The following is a 6,639-nucleotide window of genomic DNA, read 5'->3' as shown; positions in this document are numbered from 1 at the left end:
GACGCGCGGGGGGCTCGCGGCCCGGAAGAGAGGAGGGGCGATGACCCGGGAAAGGGTTGGCGCCGCGCGGGACCAGCTCGCGCGCCCTGGGGGGCGGGGGCGGAGAAGCCGGAGGGGCGGGGCTTCCTCAAGAGCCCGCCCCCGAGACCCGGGCCGCGCGCCGCGCTGACCGACCCTCCAGTCCGACGGCGAGGCCCACAGCCCTCTGGCTTGCGTCCAGCGTTGAGATCACCGTAAGGGCCGACCCGACCCCCGCCCTCCCTGCCTGTTGCGTCGCCATCGGGGGTCGCGCCTGAGCCTCCGCTTCTCTCGCTTGTGTTTCCTTGCCAACCTGCCCCCTGGCAACCTTGGGCTACGAGTTCTAGACCCAGCTCTGCTTCCGCTCTTCTTGAGAGGTGGGGTGGCGACCCGTAGCAGGTGGAAGGAAGACGGTGCATTTATGGACTGATCCTCGTCCTTGCGGTGGTTTCAGGCACGTCAACTGTGCAGCTGCTCTGTGATATTTTAGGTTGTTTCGTACCCCTAGTTGGGCCCTTCCCTGGCCAGCCCAGTGGCTCCCTCAGAGCAGGGACTACCTCCTGTAGACCTAGGTTCCTGCCTGGCACTGAGTACAGCGTCTTGCGCAAAGAAGGGGCTCCAGGGATGTCTGCCAAATGAATGAAACCTTGAGAGCCCAGGCTTTCTGAGACACTTCTACTCAAGGGCTTCCCAGACACAGAGCTTAATCTCTGAGCAAATACAAATGCGGAAAAGGTCCATTTTAACTTTCTGAAGAAAAGGAGCATCTCTCCAAGCTTACATTGAATTGGCACCATGTTACGAGGTTTGTGAAAGTACTTTACTACATTAGATCAGAAAAATACAAGATAATTCTTTTAAAAATTATGACTGACCGAGAGCCAGTTTTCAGTTTCCAGCTAAAACATGTAAATTGCTCAAGCACTGATTGTTCAAGTTGTAGATGGACCTGATTCTTCACTGCCCTCTAGGCCTGAGAGCGTGTTTTCAGCCCTATCCTATGAATATTTTATTTTTTATTACTGATACTGGTGATTCACAAATCAAAGCAATTTTTTAAGCATTAATAGGCAATTCCAAAGCCAGTACAACAAGCTTTTATTTGTTTGAAAATATATATATACTATTCTATCTATGGCTCCTTATTGGTCGGTTTAAAGAGGATACTGATATTTACACCCTGGCCTCTTCTAGGAGATAGGAGGGTGTTTTCATCATTCTAAACTCTTAACAGTCTAATCGAGGCTATTTTACTGATGAAGTCTTTTATCTCTGCAATTTCATAAAATAGGTAGCTACAAACATTACTCAGAATTTGAACAGAAATTTCTATAGTTTGAGATTAGTATTTTGTGTGATGTTTTTATAAATCTGTGACACATGGTCCAGTCTTAGATCAGGATCGTATTGAAAATACACAGGCAGATACCGAGACCTAATTTTGAAATAACTCTTTAAAAATTCTCATAGCCCAAACACTGTGAAGCAGATAAATAACAAACAATATATCTAAACAACTCTTTTTTTCCCTCTCATCTACTGTTCTCACACAAGATAGCCGCTTGTGTGCCTCTTTCAAAATGTACCCTACTGTTCTCTAGCCCGGATGTGTGCTTTAGATCTTTTCCCCCAGCTCTCTTTCTTCCTGTTTCCGAATAACAAAAGCCCAAAGAATTTGTCTACATTGGGAGACCCTCTTTAGGAGAGCGGAGGAGGGAAGAAGAGTTGATACAATTATCCATTAATATGTACTTTTTCTTTCACAGTTGATTCCTTTTCATAGTCAACTCTAATGCTCAGTAATACTGTGTGTTAATAGGTATAATAGTTTTAGGACAAGTTTTTGTTTGTGTTTTTGTTTTTGTTTAAATTTAAATCTAAGTTAATAGTGTAATAATGATTTCAGGTACAGAATTTAGTGATTCGTCACTAACACATAACACCCAGTGCTCATCCCAACAGATGTCTTCCCCTCGCTCATTTAGACCACCCCTCCACTCAACACTCTGCCAACAAACCTGTTTGTTCTCTGTATTTAAGAGTCTCTTATGGTTTGTCTCCCTCTCTGTTTTTATATTATTTTTGTTTCCCTTCCCTTATGTCTATCTGTTTTGTTTCTTAAATTCCACATATGAGTGAAATCGTATGATATTTATCTTTCTCTGACTTATTTCACTTACCATAATACACTCTAGTTCCATCCACATTGTTGCAAGTGGCAAGTTTTCATTCTTTTTGATTGTGGAGTAACATTACGTTATGTAAATATATCACGTCTTCTTTATCCATTCATCAGTTGATGGATATTTGGGCTCTTTCTATACTTTGGCTATTGTCAGTAGTGCTACTCTAAACATTCGGGCGCATGTGCCCCCTTTGAATCAGCACTATTGTATCCTTTGGATAAATATCTAGTAGTGTATTTACGACCTAGTTGGTCATAGGGTAATTGTATTCTTACAATTTGAGGAACCTCCATACTGTTTCCCAGAGTGGCTGTACCAGTTTGCATTCCCACCAGCAGTGCAAAAGGGTTTCTCTTTGTCCACATCCTCGCCAACGTCTGCCGTTGCCTGAGTTGTTAATTTTAGCCATTCTGTCGGGTGTGAGTATCTCATTGTGGTTTTGATTTGTATTTCCCTGAAGATGAGCAATGTTGAAAATCTTTTCATGTGTCTGTTAGCCATCTGGATGTCTTCTTTGGAAAAGTTTCTATTCATGTCTTTTGCCCATTTCTTCAGTGGGTTATTTGTTTTTTGGGTGTTAAATTTGATAAGTTCTTTATAGATTTTGTATACTAACCCTTTAACTGATATGTCATTTGCAAATATCTTCTCCCATTCCGTTGATTGCCTTTTAGTTCTGCTGATTGTTTCCTTCACTGTGCACAAGCTTTTTATTTTGATGAGGTCCCAATAGTTCATTTTTGCTTTTGTTTCTCTTGCCTTTGGAGACATGTCAAGTAAGAAGTTGCTGTGGCCAAGGTCAAAGAGGTTGTCGCCTGTTTTCTTCTCCAAGATTTTGATGGCTTCCTGTCTTTCATCCATTTTGAGTTTATTTTGTGTATGGTGTTAGAGAGTGGTCCAGGTTGATTCTTCTGCACGTTGCTGTTATTTTTTCTGTTAAGTGGGCTTTATGCCCAGCGTGGAGCACAGTGTGGGGCTTGAACTCATGACTCTTAGAATAAAACATGAGCTGACATCAAGAGTTGGATGCTTAATTAATCAAGCAACCCACAACCCAGGGGCCCTAGGACAAATTTTAAGACTTCTGTTTTGTTTGAAAATGAGCCACCTTAATAGGTCAGGGGCTCTATAATCACACATATCTTGTGGTATCCCAAAGTCATAGAGAACATGATTCATGCTCAATCACCAAAATCTATGAATTGCTTTTATAAATCAGGACTTGTTTTCCATTAAATAACTGTGTAACTCCTTAAAATCTGTTATTCCATTGAGTTCAGAGAAGTTCAGCATTGTAAAAAGAACAGCAGTTTCAAATACCATCTTTTCAATACACATACCAAGTTTAAATTTGAATACAAAACCATCACCTCTGTAGTGGACAGAGAGACTTCTGTTATATAGCGTCAGAGAAAAGTATGCAGCCTCTGAGGGCCATTGGAGGTCTACCAAGTGGAATCTAAGACTTTTTAATTCTAAAAACACTTTAATTTATTTCTTCAAAAATTTCCAGGACCTAACCATTTGGCTAAATTAAAAGAAACTAAATCTACTTTCTTTGCTTCAACTTCTTAAATATCCACAAACTGGCAGTAGTTAAAAAAAATAAGCATAAAGAAAATTTGTAATCTTCATTATTTTCTCCATTACATCATGCAATAAAACTGACTTCCAAGAGTCACAACACAGACTCTCTTGATGAATGAGGCAATGGAAACTGGGCACACCAACCTCCTATTTTGAGTTGCGTTAATTTTTGAAGCCCTCCTCCCTGCCCCAACCATGCCCCAAACATGGCACATCTTTTTTAGAAGAAAAATGTTGTGATTATTATACTCAGATTCTTTATTGGTAATTGCTTTAGATTTGTTAATTGGTAAAAACTAGCTTAGAAAAATGTTCCTAGCTTAGGAAATAGAGTATAATATTTAGGTAGTCTGCACACTCTGGGCTCAAATAGAGCTTCATATTTGAAACCCCTGGTGTAAAATTTTCCTGCTTGGCAGGACATGTACCATTGTTGAGTTCTTTCGACAACTTTCTTGTTCTCTGTACCAACAGAGACACTGACTTCTATTAGTAAGTGATATATATACTCCTACCCTTACTTCATGTAACAAATTTAAGAATGTAGTATGATTCAATTAGCAAAAGATTCAGTGGTATTGGAAAGAATGCTTTGAAATGCAAGTGTCAGGACTGTCTAGAGAAACAGAACCAATAGGATGAATATGTGGAGAGAGAGATTTATTTTAAGGAATTGGTACATGCGGTAGTGGGCGCTAATAAGTCTGAAATCTGTTGGGCAGGTTGGCAGGTTGAAAATTCAGGCAAGAGTCAAAGAGCCCAAAATCCATTGACAGGAGCCTTGTTATGATCTTGAGGAAGTAGTATTTGTTCTACTCCTGGAAACCTCAATTTTTGTTCATATGGCCTTCAACTGATTGAGACCCACCCACATTAATCAGGGTAATTTTCTTTACTTAAAGTTCACTAATTGTAAATGTTAATCACATCTACAAAATACTCATCACAGCAACATCTAGTGTTTGACCAGGCAACTGGGCACCACAGTCTAGCCAATTTGAAACCTAAGATTACCTATCACAATGATCTCCATTCAATAGTATTTCCTCAAAGGCACAATGACAATTAAGTTTAAAAATATAAATCCTTTAGTGAACAATATAAGACATGTTTTCAGTAAGAAAACATATCCTCTTGTTTTATTTTTCTTTGCTCTTTTCAATCAGTTGTGTGGTGGTAGAAATGGGGGAGAATGAGGGAGGGAAGATTGGATATTTTCACTTGTGCCTTTCTGTATAGCCATGTCAAATGCTAGAGCATTGAGAACAGTGTGTCTGTCCATTAGAAAGGATCAAAATATGAACATATAAGTCACTCACAATGTAGTAGAAGATAGAGATGTGAACAATCTACCTTCCATTTTCCATATTCCATGTTAGTTATATTATAAATTCATTGCCTCAAAGAGACATGAAGACAATAGTGTTGTGGGCATATAAAATGGTTTGACTGTGATTGGGCTCCTACTTGAAAGAAGTTTCACAGACTTGTGAAAGGGCAGCACTGCAAACCGCCCTTAGCACTTTTTAATACAGACAGGTAGAGGGAGAGAGGCCATAGTATGAGGAAATTGTTTTCAAGGTAGGGTCACTTCTCAGTTGCACCACAGAGATGACTAGAATACATCAAATTCACACAGCAAGTCCTGACATTTGATGGACTAATTAGAGTGATTATGGGTATGCTTTAAAAATGTGCTTTGTCAGCAGATGATCCAATGAGATGTTTCCATGAAGAGCATGTTCTCACCTGGCCCGGGAGAAGTTCAAAACATGGAACTAAAGTTAGTACATTTATAATTGTTTGTGATGTGGTTGGCAAAACTGTTTTGCAATTGTGCTCACTGCTCACAAGAGTGCTTTAGAGAGTTAATTGCAGCAAATCAAGTTTTTCTCTAACTTGTAGAAATGTTTTAGTAACTCTGTGATATAAAAACTTTATATGTATGAGATACATGTATAAAATATTTATAATCTCAGATATATAAATAAAAACTTTATCTCTCTTTTTGAAAGAGGGAGTGAGAAAGAGAATGAGAGCGATTCATGACAGGTTTATAAGATATATATATATATACATATATATAAAGTTTACAGATTTTCTTTATGCTTTATATATGATATATAATATATGTGTAATATATTAGTGCTTTTATACTAGCCTAATGTGCTCACAAATACTTTTTTTTTCAGATGGAAACTGTGAGAATAATAAGCAAGCTATGACTTGTATATATCATGAGCAACAACTGAAACACAATGAGGACAAAGCAGATAGTAGAACAAAGCTGTGAGGTTGGTAATTTTGTTTTGCTTTTGCTTTTAATTGCAGATGTGTAAATACTGAATTCACATAGTATTGAGGAACCAAAATGAATTGAGAGAATAATACTCCTCACCAGATGCTCAGCATAAATGTTATATAAAAATGTAAACAATTATAGGATGTGAAAATGTCTCAGAGTGACAGCTATTAAGGCAATATAATTCACTTGTCTTTTGATATGCGTGTATAGCTTATGCTGACTTCACTAGGATTTTTCAGTTATATGATCTGTGTTTAATTTGGAAGACCTGAAATTAAGTGATGACTACTTTATTTTGAATTTTCTGTGCTAGTATGGATATTGTCCAATTTTATTATTTTTAACATAGTGTTGGAAAGGAAAAAAAAATTATTTTACCCTTCAAGATTCATCTGGCTGGTCTAAGAATTAAATTGACACGAAACAAATTAATAGGAGAAAAAGAAAGTTTAATAATGTGTGCACAGAGGTTGAATAATAAAATTGAGACCTAAAGAAATGACCAAGGCATGTAGCTTTTATATTTTTTGAACAAAGAAACAT

General features: G+C 38.4%; 1 long non-coding RNA gene across 2 annotated transcripts in view; it reads left to right on the top strand.

The window, feature by feature from the left end:
- Positions 1 to 112: 112 nt before the first annotated feature.
- The window catches only part of LOC115291604, a 44,195-nt gene continuing 37,668 nt past the window's right edge, over positions 113 to 6,639 (top strand). Inside the window, exons 1-3 of one of the 2 annotated variants that reach the window (XR_003908567.1) lie at positions 113 to 233; positions 5,501 to 5,574; positions 5,984 to 6,085. This is a non-coding gene — a long non-coding RNA (uncharacterized LOC115291604). The other variant, XR_003908566.1, reaches the window with a different exon arrangement.

The sequence above is a fragment of the Suricata suricatta genome, chromosome 5 (assembly GCF_006229205.1).
Source record: "Suricata suricatta isolate VVHF042 chromosome 5, meerkat_22Aug2017_6uvM2_HiC, whole genome shotgun sequence".
NCBI lineage: Eukaryota > Metazoa > Chordata > Mammalia > Carnivora > Herpestidae > Suricata > Suricata suricatta.
This window is presented reverse-complemented; position numbering and strand designations above follow the sequence as displayed.